Source organism: Pseudoliparis swirei, chromosome 5 (genome assembly GCF_029220125.1).
Source record: "Pseudoliparis swirei isolate HS2019 ecotype Mariana Trench chromosome 5, NWPU_hadal_v1, whole genome shotgun sequence".
NCBI classification, from domain to species: domain Eukaryota; kingdom Metazoa; phylum Chordata; class Actinopteri; order Perciformes; family Liparidae; genus Pseudoliparis; species Pseudoliparis swirei.
The window spans coordinates 3,671,308-3,699,285 of NC_079392.1; the positions used below are offsets into that span (position 1 = coordinate 3,671,308).

A 27,978-nucleotide genomic window follows, 5' to 3' on the forward strand; every position below is an offset into this window, starting at 1 on the left:
ATACAACAATTTTCCATGACTTTTCCAAAACTTTTAGATTTTTTTTTGTCAAGGACTTTTCCAGACCTGGAAATAACCGTTTTAAAATTCCAGGACTTTTCCAGGTTTTCCATGACCGTACGAACCCCGACACAAAATTCTCCCTCAGTCGACCCAATAAGACGGTTGGAAACTATATTTTCCTAAAGACGCTCCATCTTAAACAACAATATGAACTTTGGATTATTTAAAGGGACAGTGCACATTAACAAAATAATTTCTGTGAATGTGCCAAAAGGCTATTTTTTTCATCTGTAGTCCCAAAGGGGAGATGTCACAAAACAAACCTAAAAACATAAGATTACATATACAAGATTTACACAATATTGACACTTTTCAAATGGCTGCACACACAATGAATAGTGAGAATAGTGAGTATCCTCTTAGACGCCGTTAAGTACCAACAAGACATGATGCAACGAGAAGACTCACAACTTCAACACACACACAGCAAATTAAATAAGGGAGAACTATGTTCAAATTAATAAAAAAATCCATCCCAGAGAACATAAAAGCATGCATAAATGAAAGATATTAAATCAAGACAATTGTGTAGCGACAGTCAAAAGGGAAGCGATGCTCGGAGAGAAGAATGCGAGCTTGGATTTAAAATAAATAAAAATGAGCTTTGTAAATGTTTGATATGCACTGAACATGTTTGCTAGACCTCGAGGATATACACAAACACACACACACACACACACACAGAAGGTTTTTGGGGAGTAACACCATACGTAAATATAACTTTTGTTTGTTTACATGGAAAATCCTGCCGTTAAAACGTGGATCCAATCAGCAGCTTTCTCTAAAACTCCCCACATTGATCGCAGGGCGCCGGGGCCAGATGTCAACCCGCCACCGACCGCGAGCCGAGGGGGTCGCATGACGCACTGGACCTCCGGCCGCAGACCACAGCGCCCAATCACGTGGTGCAGAAACCACACGCTGCCCTTGTGCGTCCTTCATGTCATCACGTCTTTTTGTGTGGTCAAAACAAACAAACTGTAAATATAAGACGAAGGAAAGCAGCAAATGTTGAGACTTTCAAATGTTTTGGCTCATTTTTTGGGCGCTTGGTTCTATTTACACTACCGTTGAAAAGTTTGGGGTCACGTAGAAATGTCCTTAATTTTTAAAGTAAAAGCACTGGTTTTATAACATTAAATGAATCATAAACACTCTCTCTACATAGTTAATGTGTACATGACTATTCTCTGGTGTGTAATGAAGTCTCTCCAGAGGTGTGTAGAGGCCCATCTCCAGTGTTCTAATGGTACATTGTGTTCTCGCCTTAGAAGACTAGCGGAGGGGTAGAAAACCCTAAAAACCCTTTTTATGTGAGCGCAGCTGAAAACAGTTATGCTGGTGAGAGAAGCTATAAAACTGGCCTTCCTTTGAGCCACAAGAAGAACTACATTAATATTTACAATAAAAATCATTATTTATAACCTCCTCAATGTCTTGACTAGATTTTATATTCCTTTTGCAATTTACTTGATAAATAAAAGTGAGAGTTTTCATGGAAAACACCAAAATTGTGAAGTGACACGCTCTTAAAAAAAAAGGTTCGACAAATCGCACTTTTTCTTTTCTTTACTCCTCCCTAGCGTTCAAACCCGTTCCCGTCATTATCCAGACGTATCACTTCACCGGCTCCTCCTTTAAGGCTGCCGCTCTGATTGGTCGAGTCCCACACAAAAACCAAACGCTCCCCTTTTGAATCTTTCCTCTTTGCACCCCCGTTACGGCGGCGTAACCGTGGGAACCCTGCGTGTACACGGCGTGCATTTAATTGGACCCGTCTCGTTAGCGCTGTAGGGGGACGAGACGCACCACGCCAAGAGACCCTCCTGCTCTTAGTGTGTGTGTGTGTGTGTGTGTCTGTGAGGGGGGGGGGTTGTGTTTGTTTTAGGGGGAAACACACGGAGGCACAGGGATGCGACGCAGTGAAAAGGAACTGAGGGGAAAAAAGTGGGGCAGATGAAGTGGGGAGGTGAAGGAAAGAGGAGGGAGGGAAGGGGGGGGGGGAGGAAAGAGGAAGTGGAAACACACATTCAAAAGGCCAGAGTGGAGTCGCAATCTAAGCTCATTGACACACACACACACACACACACACACACACACACACACACACACACACACACACACACACACACACACACACACACACACACACACACACACACACACACACACACGCACACACACACACACACCAGGCTGCAGTAGAGATGTGTTGGAGCTGAGATTGGTTTCCATACAACTGACAGATAAAAGCCTGAAGCCTCAAGGGAGAGCAACTGCTGCTTCCTCCATGCTGCTGGCACACATCTCAGCCCCCCCCCCCTCCCCATAATTCAATGCTTTATCCTACCTTGCCCCCCCCCACCGCCAACTCACCGCTCATTGCACGACAAAGAGCCGGAGATGCGGCATCAGAGACGAAGCGCACGTGTGTGTGTGTGTAATGTTTTTTTTCCTCTTTCCTAGACCCTTTGCAATGTCTCCAACCTTCACCCCCCCCCCCCCTCCCCCATCTCGATTCTCTTCCCCAACACTACAAAGCAGAGTCAGGAAACAGGCACCTGGGAGTGTTAGAATGAGGTAGAGCGAGAGAGAGAGAGAGAGAGAGAACAGTTTCTGCATTTTCACAATACAAACCAAAAGTGTGATATAATTGCAGCTGCAGTTCACAGCTCCGTAACGGAGGAGAACGAGCAGAAGAGAAGTGCGTTCACATTCAGTCGTTTCTTCTCTTATCGATGGTGAAATCAGCGAGAAATGCTTTTTTTTTTTTTTTTAAGGAGTCGCTGTGTTTCCTGTCAATATAAATATGAACAACAAAGAGGCTTCAGACAACCAACAGGCATCGAGTCTCTCAGTCGGCAGGAGGGAGACGAGCTGAGCACTTTCTCTAAATTAGTGGAACATATAGACTAATATAGACGAATATAGAACGGATCGCAGACACTTTTCCGCGCTTTTATATCCCAATAAAAAACGTGATTGTCGCTTAAAGCAGTAATGGATAAACAGTTACAGTTGGCACGTCTGTTTTTAGAATAAGTATTTTGTACGTCAGAAACACACGAGGGCAAAACTGACCCCAACAAATATAATGTTGCCCCCGATATCACGAGGAGGGGCGACACACGCCCCCAGAATTTCCTCTAATAATTATGAACTTACTAATAGTCTTATTATTGCCATTTGATGACAACTGCTCATATACTTTAAGCCTAAATACGTTTATTTATTATTTTTGAACAAAGGTTCAATGTTATTTCACAAGTTTAAAAAAGTGCCCCTCAATTTCTGTCAGTGGGGGAAAAAATTACCCCCTAAAAAATCGGTAAATGTCCTACCCTGTGTCATATTTGACTAAAAGAATCAATAAGTTATCAAATGCGTTAAAAAAAAGCAACAAAATATGGCAAAGAAATCCTGATTTATTGAGTATGGAATGAATCTGAATCCATCAACACTGTGACCATGGCACCAGCCAATGAAAAAGAGGAGGCGGGGCTAAGGAGGAGGAGAGTCTAAATGTCGCGGTAAGGGCCGTCGAGAAACCAAACCCGCGGTAATTAAATGACGGCAATTTAATTAGCTTCAATCTAGCTAACGGAGAACCCGGGGCAATGCTCTCCACACACACACACACACACACACACACTGTGTTAAGAGAGGGGTGTGTGCGTGTGTGTGTGTGTGCAGCCTGCTTTGTCAAAAGGCTTCGAGCACCGTGGTTAGCTTCACCAGGTTCACGTGCACGCTCACGTTCGTGTGCACGTGAAAAAGAAAATAGAACGGATCGCAGCCACGTGCACAAATTTTTCCGAGCTTTTATATCCCCATAAAAAAAACGCGATCGTCGCCTAAAGCAGTAATGGATAAAACAGTGACAAACGTCTGAATCCCAGAATGCACTGCTTCATCCACTTTCATAACTAGTATTCTAATTTCAGTCACCGTGCCACAGAAAGACATTATTATAGGATTTTAAATTCGGATTTCAATGTTATAAATGGCCAAAAGTCAGATTATCGGGTCCTGATCCGAGCACCGAGGGTGTGTGATGCTTTCAGCCGGTTGTCATGGTATCAATCTTTTTTTGCACAAAAAGTTTAAAAACTGGGAACCAAATATCACACTGACCACGTATGATGATGACTTTTCAATCTGGACGGCTTATATAAAAATGACCCCCCCCATCACTCATACTATTTCTCGATCGTCAGAGCTAGAAGAGTAACTTATACACGTACAAGTATTTATTTAACTTTAAAACAATATATGGATCATTATCTTCAGTGCATAGATAATGCATAGGGCTGACAGAACATGTGCGTAAAGGTTTTGGTAAATATTCCTTTATGGTGTAAACTAAATGTAAGTACCCCACCGTTGATATAGATCTAGAGAGAGAGGAGGAGGGGAGAGAGGGAGAGTTGGGGGAGGGAGAGAGAGGGGGGGGGGGAGAGACTGTCCATCCAAACTCACAAAGCATCAGAGATGAGAGGGAGAGAGAGAGAGAGAGAGAGAGTCACCACCAGGCCGATCCTAACTCCCCCCTCCCCCTCTACACCTCCCCCGAGAGGCTCTCCGTCTCAGCCCGGGATGTTTGCTCTCCCTCTCCACCAGACGGGATATAATGCGTTCCACATGTGAGAGAAGAGGAGGGTGGAGGTGGAGGAGAACTGTGGAACTGTGTGACGGGTCATCGAGGAGCAGAGCTGTGGTTTTTGTTTCTGAGCTAGAAGTGAACAAAGAACGGTTGAACTAGAATCTCTCGGAGTGCGTCAGCCTCTAGTCGTGAGTATGAAGAGTAATAAAGAGCATAAAGCTCCTCCACGACGTCATGCATCTCACTTCTTCACGTCGTCGGGGGCAACAGAGCATCGCTCTGCAGCCACGAGCCACGCGTCCGATGCTGAGTAACGGGGAGTATTTTAAGTGTTCCTCCATTTAGCTCCGAGTGTTGAAGGGCTGCCGTCCAGAAGCCAGGCTGAGGGACTCAAAGGAGGGATAATCTAGGACATTAGGTCTCTCTCTCTCAAGGACTCTCTCTCTCTCTCTTTCTCTCAGACCATCTCTTTCTTTCCCTCGGACCATCTCTTTCTTTCCCTAGGACCATCTCTTTCTTTCCCTCGGACCATCTCTGTCTCTCTCTAGGACCATCTCTCTTTCTCGAGGTCTCTCTCTTTCTCTAGGACCATCTCTCTCTCTCTAGGACCATCTCTCTTTCTCGAGGACTCTCTCTCTCTAGGACTCTCTCTCTAGGACTCTCTTTCTTTTCCTCGGACCATCTCTCTCTCTCTAGGACCATCTCTTTTTCTCGAGGTCTCTCTCTTTCTCTAGGACCATCTCTCTCTCTCTAGGACCATCTCTTTTTCTCGAGGTCTCTCTCTTTCTCTAGGACCATCTCTCTCTCTCTAGGACCATCTCTTTTTCTCGAGGTCTCTCTCTCTCTAGGACCATCTCTCTTTCTCTAGGACCATCTCTCTTTCTCTAGGACCATCTCTCTCTCTCTAGGACCATCTCTTTTTCTCGAGGTCTCTCTCTCTCTCTAGGACCATCTCTCTTTCTCTAGGACCATCTCTCTCTCTCTCGGACCATCTCTTTTTCTCGAGGTCTCTCTCTCTCTAGGACCATCTCTCTTTCTCTAGGACCATCTCTCTCTCTCTAGGACCATCTCTCTCTTTCTCTAGGACCATCTCTTTTTCTCGAGGTCTCTCTCTCTCTCTAGGACCATCTCTCTCTCTCTAGGACCATCTCTCTCTTTCTCTAGGACCATCTTTATTTCTCTAGGACCATCTCTCTCTCTCTAGGACCATATCTCTCTTTCTCGAGGTCTCTCTCGAATAAACTCGGCAACAGCGTAGTTTGGTCTGAAGTTGGCGCTCAAGACAGTAAACGGAGTAGAAGAGGAAGAGGAGGAGGAGGAGGTTGCAACAAATGCGAAGGCCCGGGAGCGTAGAGGCCGTTTCACGCCAAAGATGTATCACGTGTCGACGTTGGTTTACATTCGTAGGCAAAAGAAACGCAACTCGTGATTAAGTGGTGATGAGAACACCGCGACGGCTCGGTCTGGTGACCGGCTTCCTCCTCTGGGCTCAAACTGTGTGTGGCTCTGAGCGATGTGAAGTGGTGACAGACTTGGTGAGCAGGTTCCCTACAGAAGTCTGAGATGTAAAGCACTCAGGAAAACAAGCAACCACAGCAACCACCAACTAACCCTACTCGACTAATTACAATACTACAACTTAATGAAACACACTTGATGGTGGCATTCCTAATATATATATATATACACAAAAATATATATATTTATATATATGTGAATTAATATATATACTGTATATTAATAAATACACATATACACATCTATATATATGTTAATTAATATATTAATATATACACATCTATATATATACACAAATATATATATATTTATATATATGTTAATTAATATATATATATTAATATATACCCATATATATATATATACACACACACATCTATATATATATGTTAATTAATATATATATATTAATATATACACATCTATATATATATAAAAACATATATATAAACACACATCTATATATATATATAAACTCGATATATATAAACACACATGTATATATGTATTGTATATATATATATTTACATATATATACACACACACACACATCTATATATACATTTATATATATACATATTCAAATGTATATTTTAGGAATGCCACCATCAAGTGCATATATATATATATATATACAGGACTGTCTCAGAAAATTAGAATATTGTGATAAAGTTCTTTATTTTCTGTAATGCAATTAAAAAAACAAAAATGTCATGCATTCTGGATTCATTACAAATCAACTGAAATATTGCAAGCCTTTTATTCTTTTAATATTGCTGATTATGGCTTACAGCTTAAGAAAACTCAAATATCCTATCTCTAAATATTAGAATATCATGAAAAAGTATACTAGTAGGGTATTAAACAAATCACTTGAATCGTCTAATTAACTCGAAACACCTGGAAACACATTTTCAAATGTTTGATTTTGTTTTGCTGTTATAATTCTTTTTTTTTACTTGGTCTGAGGAAATATTCCAATTTTATGAGATAGGATTTTAGAGTTTTCTTAAGCTGTAAGCCATAATCAGCAATATTAAAAGAATAAAAGGCTTGCAATATTTCAGTTGATTTGTAATGAATCCAGAATGCATGACATTTGTTTTTTTAATTGCATTACAGAAAATAAAGAACTTTATCACAATATTCTAATTTTCTGAGACAGTCCTGTATATATACATATATACAAATCTATATATAAATAAATATAAATAAATATATGTATACATCTATATATATATAGAGTCTGACAGCAGCAACACATGAAGTATGTATCTACGTGGCTCCAGGCCAGCAGTGCATTATGGGAATAGCAACGTGCTGTTAAAGTGGAGCCAATGTGAAAACTTTCCAACGACAGATCAAACGCTGCATACCTGAGCGCCTCCGTTTAGTGGATAAAATCTCCTGAAAGAGGACGAGAGAAGAGCCTCACAACACTGCGGTCCGATAAGCTTGACGCAGGAATGCAAGATAACGACAAAACGCCGCATTTTTACGGGGGTCATTCAAAGTTTCTCCATATTAAAAACAGGACCATACGTGACGGCATATGAACTGCAAGACGATCAGAGAGTTAAACCAGGTGTGCAGACATCAACCAATCGATGAGGGGGATCGTGTGAATAGCCGGACTACGGTCATGTCGTTGAGATCCAAGTACCGAGCGAACGTCGTGACCAACAATGATCGTAAAAAGCCGTTAGGGAGTTTATTATGAGCCTCCGCTGTGAATCATGGGTGGTAAATGTGTTCTATACATACATTTATCACTCGAGACCTTCGGTGGGGTCACGTGCATGTATATGAAAGAAATTCTATATATAAATAAATTCTATATATATATATATTAAATATATACATATTTAAAAAAGAAAATATATATATATATTAAATATATATATTTAAAAAAGAACATATATATATATAATGTATATATTAATATATATATATAATATATATATTTTCACTTGAGACCTTCGGAGGAGTCACGTGCATGTACAGGACTGTCTCAGAAAATTAGAATATTGTGATAAAGTTCTTTATTTTCTGTAATGCAATAAAAAAAACAAAAATGTCATGCATTCTGGATTCATTACAAATCAACTGAAATATTGCAAGCCTTTTATTCTTTTAATATTGCTGATTATGGCTTACAGCTTAAGAAAACTCTAAAATCCTATCTCATAAAATTTTAATATTTCCTCAGACCAAGTAAAAAAAAGATTTATAACAGCTGAGTGTTTGTCAAGGCTCAGAAACCCTTGCAGGTGTTTGAGTTAATTAGACAATTCAAGTGATTTGTTTAATACCCTACTAGTATACTTTTTCATGATATTCTAATATTTAGAGATAGGATATTTGAGTTTTCTTAAGCTGTAAGCCATAATCAGCAATAAATCAGAATAAAAGGCTTGCAATATTTCAGTTGATTTGTAATGAATCCAGAATGCATGACATTTTTGTTCTTTTAATTGCATTACAGAAAATAAAGAACTTCATCACAATATTCTAATTTTCTGAGACAGTCCTGTATATATATATTAAATATATATATAAATTATATATATATTTAAAGTATATATAAATAATATATATATATAAATGTATATATTAATATATATATATATTTTGTTTTTTCACTTGAGACCTCCGGTGGGGTCACGTGCATTTATATAATAAATAAGTATATATAAATATATATAAATGTATATATTTATAGATATATATATAAATGTATATATATATATTTATATAATTTTTTTAAACTTGACGCAGCTAGAGTAGCAACATCAGGTCCCCGATGCCGGCCCCCCGGCAGCCTTCTGGCCCCACAAGTCGGTCACTGTGCTCCCTGTGAGGGCCCAACACTTCAAACTGACCCCCTTAGAGATGTCAAAAGGATCAGAAAAAGGTGTGTGTGAAAGAACCGAGACTGATAAACTGTCAGCCACGGGGTCAAAGAAAAAAGGCAAAAAAAAAGAGAAATGGAAGACATGGTTTAGCTCGTCACCCAGCTCAGATAAATTGAAAAACTTTGATGTATGCCTTCCTGCCAAAAAGAGGCCCCTCTTCTCAGCCAAGTGATGGGATGTTCAGATGGGGGGCGCCTGCACTGTCTGCACACACTATCCTGGATTATCTTCACATTCCTGTGCAGTGGACTCATCCCTTTGGCTTTGATTTCACTCGCAGTGGACGAGCGTCGGTAGATACGTGCACACGGGAGAGACTACATCGCTAAAAACAGGTCATAATAGGGGTGTGTGGGGTGGGTTTGTTATCCGCTTGTATACGTCAACAAAAAGATGAAGAAAAACAATGGAAATATCAATTAAAGTTCATGTTTACTGTGTTATGTCAATATTTCCAAATAAAAAAAATACATTAAAAAATGTCACAATATGGAAAATAAAGACTTTTTTGGTGCTTTACAAACAACTTTTTTTATTTTCTTTAAATCCCTAAAATGAGGTGGTGAGAATCAAACCAATGGAAAGTAAGAAAACTAAAATTGACGTCTGAAGGAGAGGACAAATGGTCTAAACCAGCGTCGGAAACACACGAGAGCAAAGGGCAAAAACTGCCCCTAAGAAATATAATGTTGCCCCTGATGTCACGAAGAGAGGGGCAACAAATGCCCCCATAACTTCCTCTAATAATTATAAGAATTTAATAAGGTTTTGTTCTTTGTTTCGTCTGTGCTGTATTCCCTATGCTAGGTAGGTACACACAAATATATATATATATATATATATATATCATTTTTAATTATAAAACAACAAAGAAAGAGTTATAATTGTTAACAGTACAATAAATAACCACAAAGAAATAAGAATAAAATGTAATATGATTGTCTGATTTATGTTTTCTGTTTGTTTTTTGTTTGAAAATACACTTTTAATCTGTAGACTGCTGCCTAATATTCTTATTATTGACATTTTTATGACAATTGCTTATATACTATAAGCCTAAATAAGTATATTTATTATTTCTGAACAAAAGGTTAAATGTTATTTCACATGTTTTAAAAAAGTGACCCAATTTCTTTTTTAATGCCCTTGGGTTTCAGTCCGTGGGGGAACTTGTAAATGTCCTCCCTTGAGACTAAACTACTCTAAAGTGACGTTAACAGAGGAACAGATCGGTGAGAGGGGTCGAAGAGATGAAGACGGGGAAAGGGGCACATCGGACGGGGGTAGATGTCCCCGGGGTGGTCCCCGTCTCATGTGTCTGAGCTCCGTGTGCGATCGCGTCTGGCCGCCGCCATGCGGGTCGTCTCCACAGACGGGCGCTTTGTTCTCCTCCGTGTCGTCTGATGAACGGAGGCATGCGTCGCTCCTCCGGCTCGGCCTTCGAGCAGACAAAACTAGTCGAGCCCAGAAACGTGAGTTCACCCCAGAAGCCTGGAAGCCAGCCAGGTACAGCGGTCTGGAGCACGAGGGTCAGATTTGGGGCGTGTTGGTCGTCACGGTTGGTGGGTGAAGGCGGTACATTCATTATTAAATACACAAGGTTAAAGGGCAAAACTGCCCCGAAGATTTATAATGTTGCCCCTGATATCACGAGGAAGGGCAACACACGCCCCAGAATTATGATCATTTAATGGTGGTTTGTTTGTGTTCTTTGTTGTGCGTGTCCTATCTGTACTGCCTGCACTAGGTAGGTACACACAAAAAACAATAAATATAATTTTGAATTAAAAAAATATATAAAAGTTCTGAATGTTAATAGATGTTTAAAAAAATTAGAATAAATAACCAAAAAAAGAAATAAGAATAACATTGAATATGATTGTCTGATTTATGTTTTAGGTTAAAAAAAATCTAAGAAAACATTTTGAATCTCTAGGCCTAATAGTCCTATTATTGCCGAATAGACTTATTATTGCATAATAGTATTATTATTGCCTATTAATCTTATTATTGCCTAATAGTATTATTACTGCCTAATAATCCTATTATTTCCTAATAGTCTTATTATTGCCTAATAGTCTTATTATTGCCATTTTTATGACAATTGCTCATATCCTGTAAGCCTAAATAAGTATATTTATGATTTTTTGAACAAAGGTTAAATGTTATTTCACAAGTTTTAAAAAGTTCCCCCAATATTTGTTCTAATGCCCCTGGGTTTCAGTCAGTGGCGGCAAAAACTGCCCCCTAAAAGATATGTAAATGTCCTCCCCCTTCTCCTTTCATGAAGGTCACATGGCTCAGAGGTCGTTTCAGCAGCGTGGACATTTGGCGTTTCGAGTATTGAGTCCACCCCGTGTTGATCTGAATGTGTATAAATAGATCCGGTCAACACTTCAGAGTAACTCAACAACACCAGGCGACTGGAGCGGCCTGTTCACTTTGATAATTGAATCAACAGACGGAACAAACACTGAACAGTAAGAGCGGCGTGAAGGTCGGAGCTATCGCACGACATGTTGACGTTCACCGCGGGAGTTTAAAAAAATGTTTCTACATAATATACTGGCAACTTTTTTAACCGTGAAGCGCTCTCCCCATGAGTTGCATGTCCCTTGAGCAAGGCACTGAACCCCCAGTTGCTCCCCGGGCGCTTCACAGCTGCTCCTTTATAACTAAAGATGGGTTAAATGCAGATAATTCATTTCATATATGTATATAACTATAAGTAATTTGACAATTAAATACAGTTTCATGTTTTTTGTGTTGATGAACGGGCTGAAGTAGCATCCTGAGCGTAACTACTGACTGACATGTCAGTGATTCATCTCATATCTACACTCTTCTCGCCCTCCAACATCATACATTTTAATTTTGTACCTCGAGGGGCCAGAATGTAAAACATACGAGCAGAAAAACACACTTTACTTTCTCGAAGAAGAAAAAAAGACGAGCGGAAAGTTTCTTTTTAGACCGAGCATAATAAGCAGAGACTTTTTATGTTTTTTAAGTGTCGGGTGTCCCTTCGTGTTTCACCACAAGACATTATTATTATTATTATAGTCACATGAGTCACATTTGAGTTTTCCGTTGGGCTAGAGCACGGCGTAGTAAAGTGACGTCTACGGTGACTCATGTTGTTGTGATAGTCGTAGTCGTAGTATATTTTACGTGTACGTTGTGGTCCATTTGGGTCATTCCAGCAGAGCGATGTGGAACGCAGTACAGCGGAGCGTTACTCTTTATGACATGACGATTAACTGGAGGCAGGGTTGGTGTTGGTGAGGGAGGAAAACATCGGCCCGCGTCTGGTAAATAACAAAAATACATACGCGAGCGACATTTATGCGGCGCAAGTAGAGTCCCGGAAGCACTGACACGTTTACACAGGTATGCCAAAGGTATACAACATGACGCGCTGTTCACGTCTAACCAGTCTGCACACACACACACACACACACACACACACACACACAAGGGGAGGACAGTTTATGAGTTGTGACTGATTAGCTGCAGGCAACCACACTGCCAAAGTACACACACATTGATACACAAACCTCGTGCCAATGCAGTCGAGTAACTCACTAACACAAGTTGGATCAGAAGCTGTTAAAGAAGTGTGTGTGTGTGTGCGTGTGTATATGTGTATATATATATACACATATACATACATATCTATATATATTGCAAATTTGTAAACAAAATGTTTTGCTGCTGCTTCAAGAATGATGAATATATATGTATATATATACACACACATAAATAAATATATAAATGCAAAAATAAATAAATATATTTAAATATATATGAAAATGTTTTAAAAAATATAGTATATACATCTAAATATATAAATAAATTAATATATATACAAATATAAAATGAAAGTGTGTTTTTACTATCTGAATTAAAGGCCTGATTTACTCTTCCGTTAAGAAGAAATTATGATAAAAAGCTTCCTACACTTCCAACTACGATTATTTTTTGTATGCATCCACCTTCATTGCAGTTAGAATCACTTTACTTCTTCATACCTCTTCATTCGTACGTGGCTAACAAATTCATATAGGCACATTCCACACTACGAAGAGACTTACGGTTAAATACGTCCCCAGAGGGCGGGTGGAGACATGCGAGTGAACACAACTGGCAGCAAGAGCCACTAGAAACAAGCGCTCCTCTCGTAGTATCCTAGGGGGGGGGGGAATATATATATACCACCTGGACCGGCCGAGTAAAGAAACATACTGGAGCCGATGCAATTCACAACTTAAAAAGATGCATGATTTTACACGGTTAGAGTACTTTTGGGGAAGCATTGCATCATAGAAACTGAATTAAAACCAGTCAGTATGACTGGCTTTTGAATCCCTGTGGTAATAAAGTGTCAATCTCCCTCCATTACTATGTGAAGGGTCTTTCAAATACTCGGCATACTTGAAAATGTTTTTCGTAGAAAGGGGCCTTTATGTATATACAGGACTGTCTCAGAAAATTAGAATATTGTGATGAAGTTCTTTATTTTCTGTAATGCAATTAAAAAAACAAAAATGTCATGCATTCTGGATTCATTACAAATCAACTGAAATATTGCAAGCCTTTTATTCTTTTAATATTGCTGATTATGGCTTACAGCTTAAGAAAACTCAAATATCCTATCTCTAAATATTAGAATATCATGAAAAAGTATACTAGTAGGGTATTAAACAAATCACTTGAATTGTCTAATTAACTCGAAACACCTGCAAGGGTTTCCTGAGCCTTGACAAACACTCAGCTGTTATAAATCTTTTTTTTTACTTGGTCTGAGGAAATATTAAAATTTTATGAGATAGGATTTTAGAGTTTTCTTAAGCTGTAAGCCATAATCAGCAATATTAAAAGAATAAAAGGCTTGCAATATTTCAGTTGATTTGTAATGAATCCAGAATGCATGACATTTGTTTTTTTAATTGCATTACAGAAAATAAAGAACTTTATCACAATATTCTAATTTTCTGAGACAGTCCTGTATATATACAGGACTGTCTCAGAAAATTAGAATATTGTGATGAAGTTCTTTATTTTCTGTAATGCAATTAAAAAAAAAATGTCATGCATTCTTGATTCATTACAAATCAACTGAAATATTGCAAGCCTTTTATTCTGATTTATTGCTGATTATGGCTTACAGCTTAAGAAAACTCAAATATCCTATCTCTAAATATTAGAATATCATGAAAAAGTATACTAGTAGGGTATTAAACAAATCACTTGAATTGTCTAATTAACTCGAAACACCTGCAAGGGTTTCCTGAGCCTTGACAAACACTCAGCTGTTATAAATCTTTTTTACTTGGTCTGAGGAAATATTAAAATTTTATGAGATAGGATTTTAGAGTTTTCTTAAGCTGTAAGCCATAATCAGCAATATTAAAAGAATAAAAGGCTTGCAATATTTCAGTTGATTTGTAATGAATCCAGAATGCATGACATTTGTTTTTTTAATTGCATTACAGAAAATAAAGAACTTTATCACAATATTCTAATTTTCTGAGACAGTCCTGTATATATCCACAAATCTAATTATGCAAAAAGTACACACAGTAAATATCTCATTTGCATTCGTTGACACTCGAGCGAACCCAAAACACGGCGTCCGTGTTTCACAAACATGTCAAACGGAGCTGAATATGCATCAGGTTTCCTCTAAACATCGGAAACCCCTCTCCCATTCAGATTCATGAGCCCATCGCCGCCGTGTGCCGGAGCTCAAGTGTGAGAGCTTTCAAGAAAGGGAGAGAGAGAGAGAGAGAGAGTTCCCCAAGGACACTCACACTGGTATGTAAATGATGAGAGGATTTGGGGAAAAGGAGAGCCGTATCCCTGCTATGCCGGTCAATCAAAAACCCTGATTAAGCCGACAATATTCATGAGTGAAATGACAGCGTTTATATTTATTTATATATATATATACACACACACATATAAAGTATCTTTTGGTTTTATGTGACAAGTTACAGTTTTCTCTTCGGCACTTTTTACACAGATACTTCAAAATAAAGAAGAGGGGGTCAACCCTACGGCTATCACCTTAGGGTTAAAGGGCCAACCCTATGGCTATCACCTTAGGGTTAAAGGGTCAACCCTATGGCTATCACCTTAGGGTTAAAGGGCCAACCCTATGGCTATCACCTAAGGGTTAAAGGGTTAACCCTATGGCTATCACCTTAGGGTTAAAGGGTCAACCCTATGGCTATCACCTTAGGGTTAGAGGGTTAACCCTATGGCTATCACCTTAGGGTTAAAGGGTTAACCCTATGGCTATCACCTTATGGTTAAAGGGTCAACCCTATGGCTATCACCTTAGGGTTAAAGGGTTAACCCTATGGCTATCACCTTAGGGTTAAAGGGTCAACCCTATGGCTATCACCTAAGGGTTAAAGGGTTAACCCTATGGCTATCACCTTAGGGTTAAAGGGTCAACCCTATGGCTATCACCTTAGGGTTAAAGGGTCGACCCTATGGCTATCACCTTAGGGTTAGAGGGTTAACCCTATGGCTATCACCTTCGGGTAAAAGGGTTAACCCTATGGCTATCACCTTAGGGTTAAAGGGTCAACCCTATGGCTATCACCTTAGGGTTAAAGGGCCAACCCTATGGCTATCACCTTAGGGTTAAAGGGTCAACCCTATGGCTATCACCTTAGGGTTAAAGGGTTAACCCTATGGCTATCACCTTAGGGTTAAAGGGCCAACCCTATGGCTATCACCTTAGGGTTAGAGGGTTAACCCTATGGCTATCACCTTAGGGTAAAAGGGTTAACCCTATGGCTATCACCTTAGGGTTAAAGGGTCAACCCTACGGCTATCACCTTAGGGTTAAAGGGTTAACCCTATGGCTATCACCTTAGGGTTAAAGGGTCAACCCTATGGCTATCACCTTAGGGTTAAAGGGTCAACCCTATGGCTATCCCCTTAGGGTTAACCTCCCACCCTACGATTCTTTTACACAGACCAAATAACAGTCAGAATAATGTTTCTGGAAAAGGGAAAGCAGGCTGGCTCAGTCAGATGATCATCAACATCACCAAGCAGAGCAGGTGCACAGGCTGCTGGGTAAGTTCTGAATCCAAATACAGTTGTACCCGATCCACGAATGGACTCTCTCAAGACCAAACTAAATCCACATGCATTTTACTATGCAGTGTATAAGTTGTAAGATATTTCTGGGAAAGTGTTCAAATCTGCCCATATACATTTTATTGAGTACGTTATGTTAAAAAAAGTAGGACAATACCACATCGACATTGACAGTAAACACAGATATCTTAAGAAGACTTTGCGTGTCTGCATGTAAATGTGAAACTTCCCTTCAAAAGATATCATTTTCTGGAATATTTGACAGACATTTATTCACACGGGACAGAATGTGTAGACGGGGCTCGTCTCCTGTTCGGCTGCCAAGAGATGGCTGACGGTGCCAACAACCGGGGCTAGACAGACTAGAAAAGAGCTGGCATGGCACCAGGCAGTGAGCAATGCCTTCTGGGGGGAAACAAAAGAAGAAAAGGATTTGTCTGAGGGACAGAAGTTTGGAAGGATAGGAGAGGACCGGATAAGACAAGCTTCTTGTGGAAAGAGTTAACTGGGCTTCTGCCGGAGAAAAGACACACACTGATGTCTTGATAATAAAAAGGATATGTGGGACGTACAATTGTGTGAACCAACAAGGTAATAAACACAGAGGCCTGATACGGTCCTCTCTGCCTATTGAACTAGCCAATCGTTTTCTGAAACATAGCGGTGAGATCACCATAAAGAGAACCTGCATACCGAGACAGCCGGAGTAAAAATAATGAGAACACTGAGGGCAACGTGTAAAACACGCCGCGTGATTATTTCAAGACGGTCCCTATGCAACAAGAGCAGTATGTTTTTATGAGACTGGGACCCCGGCGTGAGGCATTATGGTTATCATTTGGACCCGGAGCTGGTTTAAAAACCTAAGAAAAAGGACTCATACCACGTTTCTTCTACTGGGCTGACTTTCCAAATGAGGAGAAGTCCATTGTGATGCCGAGAGCTGAATTGCTGCAGTCTTAACACCCGTGAAGTCGGGGATGTGGTATTGTGGCGGGTTGCTGGTCAATATCCAGACTGGACGGACTGGGTGGTGTAAGGTATTCTCAACAAATCTTAGAATTCGGCTCATTACACATGCTAATTAAAGAAATGTATTCAGTGTAATAACTTGTTGGTATTATAACTCTACTCTCTTATCACAGAGTTGGTCTTTCTCTTAATTAAATACGCTTTATTATAACTATCGATCCAAGACGTTTGTATTAAGAATCGGGTCAAAATGACCCGAAGGCAACACAAGGGTTAAAGATCTCTGAACACGACAGTGGCCATAGTTGTTTGCTGCGATATGAATGTTCTGAACAATCCACAATAAAACTACACAATCCAAACTACGGTCTTGGGCAGGTAGCCTATTGTAGTTTAGGACACACGCGTGAAGTCTCTGTGGTTAAGCGGCGGGTTGCTGGTCAATGTCCAGACTGGACTGTTTGGACTGGGTGGTATAAAGGTGGTATGAAGTATTCTCAACAACGCTGTGATAAGAGAGTAGAGTTATAATACCAACAAGGTATTACACTGAATGCATTTCTTTAATAAGCATGTATAATGAGTCGACTTCTAAGATTTGTTGAGAATACTTTATACCACCCAGTCCAAACAGTCCAGTCGGGACATTGACCAGCAACCCGCCAATTTCTTGAACTCTTGCGTTGCAATAACTCTTAAAAGTCATACCGGGCAGCGGGATAAACGTTTGTCATGATAGGCAGGAAACCCGGGGGTGATAATGACCCGCCAGTCAAACACCGAAGCCTCTCTTAATGCTCGTCTTGTATTACTTGAGCCGGTCCTGATCGAATGAGCAACTCGTGTGGCAGAAACATCCCCGAGCTCAGAGACACCGATAGCCAAACACAGCTGCAGCCGCTCCGTACATGCGGAGTCTGTTTATGTGAGAGATATGCGAGTGTATAGATAGAGATGGAGACGGTGTAAGGGTGTGTTTGGAACACTAAAAGTGTCTGAAGACATCTTCCACACTCCTGTCTGCCTCCCAATTAGCAAGCCGTATCACATGTATCCCTCTCGCCATTTCCTCGGCGACGCATCTCTTTTCATCTTCCCGAGCCGGCCTCGTCTTACAGGAGACACAGAATGTCCAAAGTCCAAACTCATGAGATGGGGTCACTTCCCGACTCATCTTCTCAAAGGCTGTTAAACCAGCAGAAGACAAAAAGGAACAGGACAGTTTTACCACCGGCAGACACAATTAAACCGAGAGAGATGGGGACTGAGGAGATGAGAAGATGGTGAAGATAGACACAATGCAAGTCTGCACTACAGTTCCTACTTCCTTCCTATAATATCGTATCATAAAGTTAAAGTTTTAAAAGGATGCGAACCACAGAACTTACACTGGCATGTGGATGTAAATGGTGACGTGATATGCAATTTTAGGGGTGAGATTATTTCTAAAAACGGTGCGAGTAGAAACCTCAAAATGTACAGAGATAATCTTAAAACAAAAAAAAGCATGTGTTGATGTAGTGTACCCATGTTCTTCTATATGACTAATGTGAGCTACACATACGTTGCTTGTCTATCTAACAAATACACCAACTCCACCTCCGTGTTCAAAGCTCCCTTTGCCTTTAAGTTGAGATCTCCGTGGCTAGATAGGTTGTGTTAATCATTGTGCGACACCTTTAGGTTCACAAAGTGCCGTGAGGAGAGAAGTCGGCGACCTTGTGACCCCAGAGTGTGAGAGGTGGCATCCTCACGATCATAAACGAAGATACTGTAACAGTGAGTGTTTTGTGCGTCTGTATAGAACATCACAACACGAGAGACCTGCCAGTTCTTCCCTTACACGTACAGCCTTGTGCCTCGAGGAAGAACAATATATTCAGTCAGATCTTGCACCTATCCAAATGCAAAAATACTGCAAACGGGCATAAAAAACATGGAAGGAAATTTGAGACACTTTTTTGGAAAACAGTGCTTCTCAACAACTGTGACGTTTGGGTTCATCGCCATTAGAAGTAAAATGAAAAGTCTGATCTGCTTCTCCTCAGCATGAGCTCCAACTTTCTCCTCATCGAGAATGCAAAGCCCCTTCTCCAGGAGAGAGAGACTGTGTGTGTGTGTGTGTGTGTGTGTGTGTGTGTGTGTGTGTATACTGTGAGACAGGGCGGGGACCATGTTGTCTGTGGAAGGGAACTGGTCCCTCTACTATGCTCGGCCTTCCAGTCTGGGTTTTTTTTTGCCTTCCCCCACAAGCCGCCGCCCCCTTTCCTTTCCCTTCTTTCAGGGAGAGTTCATTTTGAGTGTTGCCCATTGTGGCGGGTGAAGGGACAGGACTTGCTGGGGGGGAGGGGGGGAGCTAACTAAGTAACACTGGCAGGAATCTGGACAGAACACAAAGCCCGGATCACCAATAAAGATCCTTTTCACTCTTTTCATCGAGTGCATCTGTTTGTGTGTGTGTGTGTGTGTGTGTGTGTGTGTGTGCGCTTGCAAAGACAACGCTGAGAAGGTGATAGTGAATGGGAGAGAGAGCGCGAGAGAAGAGGGGGGGGAATCATTAAAAAAGGGAGAATGAGCAGATTAGATCGCCAGTTAATTAGTTCTCCTCTTTAATAAGCAAAAGGACCGAGTTAAGCTACATTCACTGAGCACCTGGATGGTTGGTGCACATTATCATACATAACATTAGAGCTGAAAGTATTAGTTGATTAATTAGCTAAACTGATCTATAACTGTTATAAGTGATTAATCGTTTTTGGTACTGAAATGCGCAATATTGGTGGTGAGGATTTGATCGCTTTCCTTTTTTTATGTCATCAATGGATTATCTGTAATAATACTATAAACTTCTGATTAAACAATAATAATCATTAGTTGCACGTCTACAGAAGAAATGGAGGGAGCAACTTTTGTCATAAATATATTCGGGGAATCAAAAACTTGCCTTTGTGTAAACTTTTGAAACATGACTGTGGTAAAAACTAACTATTATTTTCTCAATTACCTAATCATTTACTCTGACATGAAAGAAATCATGTAATCTTATGCTAAAATTGGTCTCAAATGATAGTAGCCAACTACAGTTAATGGACTAATCAATTCAGCTCTTGAGTGTGTGTCCCAAGCTAATTAACAAACACTTGTGTCTATATATGATAAAGATACTACAAGTTTACCTGCATGACATCCTGACGTTCATCTTGGGCTAAACTTTTTTTAACGGCAGGATGCTTGCAATCGGTAGAAAAATGTCCCTTTCCTTAATCTGAACACGTTTTAACCACAACTGCACTTTGATAAGCAATCGCGGAAATGTGCCGTCTAGATTCTTAACGGGAGCTCGGCATCGTAGAGGAGGTCAAAACAAAGAAAAAAGGCGAGTCGGGAAAGATTTAAGAGTAAGCGAAGGCAGAAACAACAACACTATAAAAGGCTGAGGGGGCTGAAAATCACTGCAAAACCAATTTCAGTCAAGGCCAAACAGAGAGAGAGAGAGAGAGAGGGAGGCCTTCTTCAATGGAGAAATGTGGGAAACAGATCAAAAAGCGGTCAGATAAAAAACGATCTGGCCACGACGGTCCAGGCGGATTTAAACCACAACAGCTGGTGCAGAAGAGGAAGAACGTCGGTGATATTCTCCGTCTCGACCGCAGTCCAGCGGGAGCCAAGAGATGGTGCACTATGGGATGTACTTACACAAGGGGGGGAAATGAAAGGGACTTTTTTTTATTGAAACGAATGGGGAGCGATCTTGTTTAAAAGATCTGGGAGAAAGAAAACACATAGAAAAAAAATGTTGTCCTCATATCTTCCAGCGGCCTTCTTGCAAGTCACGTTAGATAACGGAAGTGGGCTGCAGGTAGATTCAGACGGAAGATGAAGCCGACTGTTCGTGTCTCCAAGGAGGTCATTTGGCAACTGTTAACATTTTAAATAAACAACTTTTTTTAAATGTATTTTTGACAATATCAGCGAGAGATATTCCAACTGAAATAAGAGAAGATTTCTGGAACATCAGAGAAGTAGTCTAGAAGAAGTAGAGTATGTGCATTTGAGAGCTAAATGACAAGTATAATTTGCTGATGGACTATTGTGAATAAAAGGTCCGTTGGAATAGAAGGAAAAGAGAGAATCTTCAGTTATTAAGCTCCTCTTTTATGGATCCAGCTTCCACCTACAGTCGCCTCATTTAAGACTTAAGGCTTTCCTCTTTAATAGTCTTATAGTGAGGGCTGAATCAGGTTCACCTGGTCCAGCCCCTAGAGATGCTGCTATAGGCTTTAAGCCTTAAGGATACACTGAGCACCGATATCCTCTTCTATCTCTACTTATGGATGAATTCACGTCTCTTTATTGCACATTATGAACTCTGCTTCCTCCTCGGAGTCTTAGTGACTTCATGTCTCATTGGATCCGGCTGTGTCTCATGCCTTGCGATATTGGGCTTTTCAAAATAAACTGAATTGAAAAGCTCAAAAGTCTGAATGCAAGAGGCCGACAATATATTGAGGAACAACAATTCTAGAGCTTTTGTTTGTTTTTAAAAAGGTAAGCTCTCTATAGCTTTCATTATCTCATTTAAAAACAAAAATGTTCCCCCTTTTCCATTAGTTTAAACCATGCCAGGATATTGCTTGCATCATTGTTGGTGATCCATACATCAAATTGCCTTCAGCAATGTGAAAAATACACCGACACAATTTTGAGGATATCTGCTGACATGGGATTGGGCAGTGGCTGTTTTCGAGGGCCATAGCAAAAAAAAACGATTCGATTTTTTTTAGGACTTAACTTGGAAGATAGGCCAGCATGAATAATAGAATACCTGCACCGCATACGGGACTGGCATTGTTATTGAATTAAAAAGACATAGAGGTTATCCCTATACAGCCATGGACTGTGTAGTCCGTTAATAGCCTTAACGTTGGCGTTTTATTTCTGCCGATGACATTTGTGCCTAAAAAAACGTCATTAAAGTAGTGATCGTTTGTAAAAAATATCGTGCTGAACAAAACATGTTAGTATCATAATCTTGTGTTTTGCCACAGAGCTTATTTTCTGTATTATTCCAAAATAAGGAGAACCAGTGTGATGCTCACTTTAGGGGTTGGCCCGATAAAAGTGCGTCATCCCTGCAGCGCGATATAGAATATGCTGTTGAGTTTCTGAAATCCAGATGTGACGTGGTTTTAGCAAGAGCAGCATTTAATTCCCAGCCTTGTCAAACAAGTCTGGGTACCTCACCGTGTCCGATGTGTGTTCGGTTCGGGGGTTATGGATATATATATATACACGAGGGGCGCCCGAGCCTCTCGACGGCTGGACTCGGGCCAAAACACACAGCAGCTCCTCCACATTTAATGAAAACGTGGCTCCTCTGCTCGGTCCTCCTCTGCATTGTGACGGGATGATAAAAAGGTAACGGTCGACAGAACTGGGAAGTCTCCCCGGGTTTTGGAGAGGCCAAGAATTTGTTGAAGACTGATACCAAAAGTTATTCCAAGTTGTTGTTTTTAACATAGCAGATGTAGCTATGGGATTTTGCAGCTGTTCGAGAAGAAAAAAAAAACCCATTTCTCCACGACTCAAGGAACACAATTATTAACTTTTGAATTATGGAAAGAATTTGGTTGGAAAGGAGGCCGTACAATCAGTTAGCATGTATATTTTCCATTCAGCTTGGATAAAAAGAAAAAGTTTGAAGCGTTCATGTATCGGCAGCAGCCAAGAACCCAACAAGTAAAAGCAAGTCAGTGCAACAAAAACAAAAAAAATGTAAATGTTCTCTACAATAATAATTTGAAAAAGGCTCCAGTTAAAATGTGTAAAGGAAAGAGGCGCAGATAGTTTGGCGCAGCCTCAAATGGCTCGTAAACCGCTGAGGCGCTTTGAGATTTATGGTTGGACTAAAAAAAAAAAAAAAGGTTGGCTAATGCAAAGCCGCTGGAGCTCCAGACAACCTGCATATTTCACACAAGAGAAAGGAGGGGAACAAGCAGCAGTGAGCTATACCCCGACAACACAGTGTAGATACTTACATGTAGGAGAGAATACGAGAGGGTGGCGGTTAAAGAAGAAACCGCCACGCTCGCTGTGCTCGTCTTTGACGTGAAGAAATTAACAAGAAGGTTAATAGATCTGTAGGAACCCTCCGGTACATGCTTAAGAAAATGTTTTTCGGCTTTCCACCCACACATTCCACTTTTACTTGAACCACAAGTTTCCCTCGGCTCCACCGTTTTATCTGCTTTTAACTCGCTGTTTTGGTTTTATTGCCCGCAGTGTCACCGTTTTGGTTCATTCTCGACTCTCTACTTCGTTGTTTCAGGCGTTCTTCAGCAAAGGGGCTCTAAAGAGACAAAGTTAGCAACTAGCTAGCACAACATACGGTCATAATATATACATTTGTGTTTATTATTTCCATGACACAAATGTGGCCAGAAAAATAAAATAAAAATGAAATCAATTGACTCCCTTCTGGAAGTTCAACTTGTACCAATGTGAGCAGATTGATAAATGATTCCTAACATCACTCTGTTCATCAGCACCAGTATTAAACCAACAGTGCAGGAGCCTCCTTTGACAATATTGAAACACAGCATCCATGTAGAAGGATAACAAACTTTGGATTGAATGGTTAGTGGTAACAAAATGAACACCGGGGTTGTTCAGTTCAGGAACCAACAACAACAATAACATGTTAGTTGAGAAGAGAACTTCTCCGTCCTTAACTCAAAGTGATTTGCCTCCATCATTTTTTGAATGCGCAGGAGTTGCATAAGAACGCTGTACAATCCCAGTAAGAATGTCCAAATACGTACACTGGTTTATGGTCTATTTGACCATAATTTACACATCATGCGGTGTTGAAGAAGACTTGTAACTAGCGATTTGAGACGATGAAGACATGTTTACTGAGGGAATAAAGTGAGAAGTAGAGTCATTTTCCAATAGACTTCAATACAATCAGACTCCTTTTTTCAACCAAAGGAGTCGCCCCTTGTTGGCCAGTAAAGAGAAAGCAGGTTGAAGAAGACAATGCATTGGCTTTGTTTGTTGGGTACAGGAAGTGACCACCTGTTTGCAATATTGGACTAAGTGATAAGGAGGAGATGGTTACATAACATAACCTCTGTACCTTGAGCCCCATTACATCCTGAGACAAGTGCACGAATGTGCTTAGAGATGCATCTATAGAATAATATTCTACGAAAGAGCACATGTGTAACTTTATATTCAAATGAACATGAAGTCAACATCAACACAGCGTGTCAGGCTGAAAGTAAAGCAGTTCAGACGTGAACTTACAATGTGAAAAGTGAGCGTGAGTGAGTCGTAATATTCGATCATGTAGCAGAGGGCCTGTGAGGCTCGTGGTAACCTTGGATTTTTGAGGATACAGCAATGCAGTAAGAAGCGAGAAGGCTTTGAAGCTGTGCTGCAGAAACCTGATGTCCTGCTCTACATCCTCTCACCCTCCTCCTCCTCCCAGACTCTGCAAGTGATTCATTATGAAGTGAGGCAAAAGGAGAAGAAACGCAACCGACCAAAGGCAAATCAGCGAAATAGGATTAAAATAAAAAAGAAGACCTTTAGACATGTTAAAATATGCCCAATCAAAAATGCTATTAAAAAAAACAGCAGCAATTTGGGTTCTACGATCGCGACTGGTGTTGCCTTTGGATCAAACCCAACCCATAGAAATCAGAGCTGCCCTTGTCTGCACAAACCCCCATTCCCTTTAAATTACTATCAATATTCAATTAGGGGTCCGGGGGATGCTGGACGAGCCCGGCCTCAATAACAAGCCACACGTCTGAGGATTAAGGCACTTAAAAACTAGCACGGTGAAGTTTCCTTTGTAAACAATCAGCCGACGGGCCGTAAATACCCTCTCGGTCAAAAGCAGAGGGAGCGACGTGTGATCTCTCTTTTTGGGCTTCAGCATGAGCGACAATCTATGAACGGCGTATCAGATCAAGCGCGTGTGGCTGGAAACATGTACTGTGGTGCCTGGATCTCGCAGGCGAGCAGCACCAGGCTCGTAGTTTATTAACATACAAAAAGGGATTCAATTGAATATTGAACCCTTTGGCGTTAAGGCCCCACCCCCCCCAAAGAAATGACATGAACTGCTCCAACATACATCAGAGAAGATTGTCTCTGCTCACAATGAACAAGTCGCGTAGCAGAACTCATTCAGATATATGAAAGCAATTACTAATGTGGAAGAATATTCTTAACTATCCGATTTATACAATAAAAAGACAAAGCCAGGCTGCAACAAATCAAATATAGAAAAGAATAAAAAACAACCCGACAAGCCACACAAAAGGATGTTTCAAAGAAATAAAGGGTGTGCACTGATCCAGCTTTTGCAGTCTTGATAGGAAAGAAAATTTAAGTTACGATACCAGTGTTTAATTTATAGGCTCACTGTGTGTAAGAGTTCATTCTTCCATGTGTAAGACAATATCAGGCTTGACTTTTGGTCAATTAAATATTATAATAAATAAATACATTTACTGAATTGTTGTTCATTAAAATAACAGGTATCCAATAGAAGATTGGCTTATTGTCCCCAATCCAATGTCAGGCCAATGTCCAATATCAGTATCCGTGCATCTCTAATAAATAACACATGAAGTACAATGATAATGAAATATGTATATTATGTTTTAATGCAAAACAATAAAAGTGGTACTGAAGGCCACAATATTGAAGAAGAAAATGTCTGAAAAAAGGAAATATCCCTCAAATACTGATACTTGGAAAACTGATGATAAAATAAATCGATAATACTGACAAGAATAGCATTAAGTTGCAGCATTCTTTACAGTTTGTACTCGCAATAAATCCCGCTAGAAATGAACTGAATTCATAACTAATTAAATTAACTACTAGATTGTAGCAGAATGCCATGAAAATATATCATCTTAAAAACATTTAAAAAAGAGTGTCAACATCCTTTTTGTCCCGTGATAATTGAACAACTCAGAGATTGAACGAGGTTGACCCGGTGACTCAGTTACACCGACACGGACCGCCTCAAATTACACATCTGCCAGAGAATGGAGGGGTGGAGCGGACGGAGGTAGAATTACGTTTTAAGCAGAGAGATAACAAAAAGCATCAGATCTTCTCCAAAAAAATACTGCGTGAACTTTTGCACGTTGGAAGAAAATGATGATTTACAGCCATGACTCTATAAAAATCTGAATTTGCATCCAAGTCAATGGTGCCGTTTGGATGCAAACTCGGTGTGTGAGATCACTGCATCGGAAAACAATAAACCGCAAACAAAAGTGCCAAAGTGCCAGAAAGATATATTCAAATAGAGTTCAAATGGACACACACCTGCAGACAAGCGAGTCACATCTGAGCAGGTGTCCACACAGAAAGTACGGCAGGAAGATTCCTGCAGACTATTATTATGGGATGCACGTCTCCTACATTTGAGGAGACTGACAAAATCTGCTTCACTCAAAGTTGCGTTAGCTTCACGCTAAGTCAAATGTGTCGAGCTTGTCAAACAACATGGCCGCCTTAAAGCCATTTCCAAAAACAGAGAGAAAACTATTTTGCATTAATTGCATCTTTGCAGCCAATAGAACTTTTTTACTTTAAACTGAGAAATAAAAGACCAACGGCTGACTAAAATGTGACTTGGAGCCCCAGGCGAGAGCAGAAAAGAAAGTTACGAACATAATCCATACAACAAAATAATGTGATTCACTCAAACTTTCGTTAGCTTCATGCCAAGTCATGTTCCCAGCTTGTAAAACAACATGGCCGCTTCATAGTTATTTCTCACGATACAGGGGGGGGAGATACCAAAACGCATGTGTTCATAAATAGAAAGGGCTATCGGAAAATCTGAGTCTTTAAAAACAGAGAGAAAAATGTTTTGCATTAATTGCATCTTTGCAGCCAATAAGAACTATTTTACTTTGACATGAGAAATAATAAACCAACGGCTGATTAAAATTTGACTGAGCGCCAGGCGAGAGCAGAAAAAGAAGAAATTTATGGAAAGAACGGGAATTAAAAACAAACGGGAGAGCTCAGCGAAGGATGAGCAGGTGACAAAGGCGGATCCAGTGGGGGGGGGCGGATCAGAGGAAGCCCTCAAAGCCGACTCCCAGAGCCCAAGGATGAAGGAAGCTCCGTGTGGAAGCAGAGAAGATGAAACGCCAGGCCCCCCACCCCCACCCGCCGCCGCCTCCTCGGTGTTCAAGGCCCGGTTGAGCTCCTCCGCCTCTGAAGTGCTAAACACCCCCCCCCCCCCCCCTCACACCCTGCAGCGGCGGGCCCTCGGCACCCTGCACCCCCTCCTGCCATTTGGTGACTCAACGCCGGTCTGCACGCACGGACACGATGAAGCAGTGTTTTTGTTGTGATTGCATAGTACGTCTAAAATTAAAATCATGGCTGCAGCAAACGGTTGTTTTCATAAGTGATTCATCTGCTGATAATCCGCTTGGTGGATTGTGAGGTCTATGTGGCGTGCCAGAAAATGGTGAAAAATGTATATTGTTTTATCATCGAGATAGAAGAACTTTTCCAAACGGTTATCAATTGATTTTCTGGACAAATCGCTATTCAAATGGCTCCAAAAATCAAAAGATATTCGATTAAATGTCATTAAATAATACCACAATATATATATATATTCAGATTATTTCAAAAAACTAGTTCAGCTCTGAACAATCAGGGCTTATAAATCCAATACGAGGATACATTAATGAACATTACGCGGTTACTAATAGGTAGTAAAATGGGTGTGAT

The 27,978-nt window shown here is 40.4% G+C and overlaps 1 protein-coding gene across 1 annotated transcript in view; it reads right to left on the reverse strand.

Annotated features, from left to right (window-relative positions):
- Positions 1–27,978, reverse strand: part of cachd1 (cache domain containing 1) — a 63,802-nt gene that overhangs the window by 34,392 nt on the left and 1,432 nt on the right. The gene's annotated exons all lie outside the window — the stretch shown is intronic.